The sequence below is a fragment of the Miniopterus schreibersii genome (genome assembly GCF_964146895.1).
Source record: "Miniopterus schreibersii genome assembly, chromosome: 1".
In the NCBI taxonomy this organism is placed as follows: Eukaryota; Metazoa; Chordata; class Mammalia; order Chiroptera; family Miniopteridae; genus Miniopterus; species Miniopterus schreibersii.
The window spans coordinates 38,568,674-38,572,264 of record NC_138101.1 but is presented as its reverse complement, the minus strand read 5'-3'; the positions used below and the strand labels follow the sequence as shown (position 1 = coordinate 38,572,264).

Genomic DNA, 3,591 nt, shown 5'->3' with positions numbered 1-3,591 from the left:
TTGGACTCTTCTTTTTTTTATTTCTTTTTTTTATTTTATTTCACTGTCGTCCCACCCAGCTTGCTCCTTCACCAACATGCAAGTTCTTTCCCTTCCCTGCCTTCCAGACAGGCTGATGGGAGAGGCAGGTGTGGCCTTCATTGTCAGTAGTTCTCTAATGTGAAAAGGGGCAGCACAGTTACTTAAACTGATCCAACCTCTTTGCATCTTACAAAGTTAAATAGCTAAAAGAAGTAAAATAAGAAGGCAATGCTTGAATGCTTGTGGAATGTACGGTGCATATTGGCCGTGCTTGCCTCATTACTATTCGCCTGCTTGCTTGTCCTGTTCAATCGTTTCTTTGGAAGGCAGTGGATTTTTCTCTTGTGTTTCTGTCCTCTTCAGTTTTGACTTTATCGGATTTCTCAATCTCAGCCATATTGGGTTTGTCAGACACGGTTGCAGAGGAAGAGTTCTGGAGGTCAGAAGTCCCACACAGGTCTCATGCGGCCAAAATCAAGGTACTGGAGGGCCATATTCCTTTCCCGAGGTTCTAGGGAAGGCTCTGCCTGTTTTCTTGCCTTTTGCTGCTCCTAGAAGCTGCCCACATTCCTTGGCTTGTGACTTCATCTTGAAAGCCAGCAATGATGCATATCTTTGACTCTTCCCTGTAGTTACATTTCCCTCTCTTGGACTCTTCTTCATAAATGAATTGACCATATAGGCATGAGTTCATTGATGAGGAGTATTAAGAAAAGTGTTAGTTATAATTGGTGCATCACCTTCTCTGAATATGTTAGTTGCCCCCAAATTTAAAAATTGGTTTTCTCTTGGAATGTAAACAAAAACCTATGTATTCTGTCATTCAAAGAGAATAAACAAAGCTATTCTGAGGGTTATAGACTATCCTGTGGTGATAGAAGTCAATAGTCAATATCATGGGGCTAAAAGTGAAAGGTAGAAGATGAAGAAATGGTAATTTAGGAGGCAATGAAGCTGTTAATATCTGCAAAAACTCTTTAATCTCCTCATGTGTGCAATAAGCCAACAGTGACATTTGAGTATGTTCAGCCTCTCAGTTCATAAAATAGAGGAAGGTAAGTAGAGGGCTCCTTGCTCACTATATATGTCTCCATTTTTATCTCATTACCTAAACTTTCATCAGCTGCTTCTTCTCAACCTAGGTGTAATGATTGTCATGATTGCAAGGCTCCTTATTCTTGCTGGTGAGATTATTCTCCAGATAAACCTTCCCCATGCTGGCAGCCTCAGTATCACATGTTTCATTGTATTGTGCTTGTAAGTTAATACTGGTAATAAAACCATACCATTCCACTATTCTTCAAGTCCTCACATGAGACTAATACTCCTTAACAATTTGTTCATGGGAATGTAATGAAGATTTCTAAAACTGTTCCTACTCTCTGATTTTGATATCATGTTTCTAATCAAATTATACTTTTCTGACTTAGAATGACTATTTAAGTTTGTTTTACTGAAACACATTCTTATTGATGCCCAGGGACATGAACACTCATACTCAGAATGCCAGGTAAGAAGTAAAAGTAGTGACATGGCAGAGTAATTTATTTTTGTGCAAGTCTTTGTACATGTGATAAATGCAAATGATAAGTAGAACTGACTTGTGAAAATAACATTCCCAATTTGTAATTTGAATTTATCTTTTACTTTAGCTTGACTGCTCTAATCAAGTCATTGTAAAGGATCCATATACATTCAGGTCTCAAATTGTCACACCTGAGTAAATAAATAGAACAACTTTTTGTAAGATTAGTTTTCTGCAGTGTAATGCAATGAGAACCTCAAAGTGAGCCCTTAATCTTTGCTAATTGCTAGAAATGGGATAGTATAATGTCAAATTACTTATTTTATTTCAAGTCGTGGGTATTTGTTTCAAACTCATGGACATCTTTATAGTAATAGCAGTAAACATTTGTTGATCTCAGCCTGTGCACTAGACACTGTGATAAGTGCTTCATGTTCATTATACCTCCTAATTCCTGCAATAAATTTGTAAAGAAAAATTACTATCACAGATAAAAATGTTGAGGTTTAGAAATATCAAACATGTTACAGTAAAATAATAAAGCTACCAGTTTGAGAAAATAGTTTTCAAATGAAATCTTTCTGACACCAAAGCTTCTGGAAATTTTTTTCTCTCCTTTTAAAATTTCAAATGCAAACCTAGCAATTATTTACACTATTTTAGGTTTAAACTTTCTTGGGTACTTTCTTCTTCCTTTCAGTGTATTTAGCTTTTGAAATCTGCTGTTCTATTTCTCACCTATTTTAGTCTGCTGAATAAATTTAATTGGGCTCTGTTATCAGTAGGGAACTTGCTATTCCCTTAAGCACAGGTTCCACGTGACTGTTGCCTGGAGAAATTTCTGGTGTTAAGAAAGAATCCCTTTAACTGAAAGAAAGAAAAGTCTGCTGTGGATTTCAAATATATTTGTTTAAACTTGAACCAGGTAAATTTTATTTTTATGGACATATTAACAACAAAAAAGCCACAAAAATTGAGGAAACATTTAAGGAAAGAATAATGTAGAATTTTAATGCCAGTAAAAAATATTCATAACCCATTACCTATTAAAACCAACAGTTTACACTTTGGTCACTGGAAAAACAAACAGGTTTTTATTTGTGTGAGTAAACTTTATATATTAGATTTGCAAAAATAATGTATTATTATATATAAATAAATGAATGATTTCTAAGAACTAATGTCATCTATAATAACAACAAACTATCTTGCAAGTATATTAATTTAAATAGAAAAAAAAATCTTCAGAAAAGAAAAGATTATGACCACAATATTTAGAACTTTGCATGAACTAAGTACTCAGAGCACAGACAATTAATATAAAATAAAGTGATACAAATGAAACAAGTTTGAGTGTGTATATCTCCAAAGTGTTTCATTTACAGTAGACATTTTATTTATCTATTTATTAAAATGTATTGATTGTTTTGAGAGAGAGAGAGAGAACACACCAATGTGAGAGAGAAACATTATCGGCTGCCTCCAGCACATGTCCCTACCCTGGCTGGAGATCGAACCTGCAACCTGGGTATGTGCCCTGACTGGGAATCAAACCCACCACTTTTTGTTATACAGGACAACACCCCAACCAATTGAATCACAATGGCTAGGGCAACAGTAGACATTTCAAAGGAGAAAAAAATGTATTAGTCTTTTTCTTGAAGAGTAATATATTTTGGCTTGGATCTTTCTTTTCTGTCTTTTTTTCTCTCTTCCTGATTTTTCCTTTGCTCGCCTCTCTCCTTCCTCCCTTCTTTCCTATCTTCCTTTATTTTTAAATTTAACTTAATCTTGTTTTTTTGGAATCTTTCAAATAACTGCTGGTAGCATCACCTTTTGCACAATGCTCATGAGCTGGATAACAGCCACAGGCATGACACCCAAGATGGAATTTGTTCTGGGTCATGCACCATTCCCAAAGAGAGCTGTCACTCTTTTTTCCTCCCACTCAATAAAAGAGAATAGAGGTTATAATTTTTATGGGTATAATCTTGAGTTTTATATTATTAACCTAAAAATAAAAGGCCTAAAATAAAAGTGAGTTC

At 35.0% G+C, this 3,591-nt stretch overlaps 1 pseudogene across 1 annotated transcript; it reads right to left on the bottom strand.

The window, feature by feature from the left end:
- Window positions 1-303: 303 nt before the first annotated feature.
- LOC308559318 (thymosin beta-4 pseudogene) lies at window positions 304-427 on the bottom strand (annotated as a pseudogene). The gene has a single exon. The product of its transcript is annotated as a thymosin beta-4 pseudogene (transcript).
- Between the last annotated feature and the right edge of the window lie 3,164 nt (window positions 428-3,591).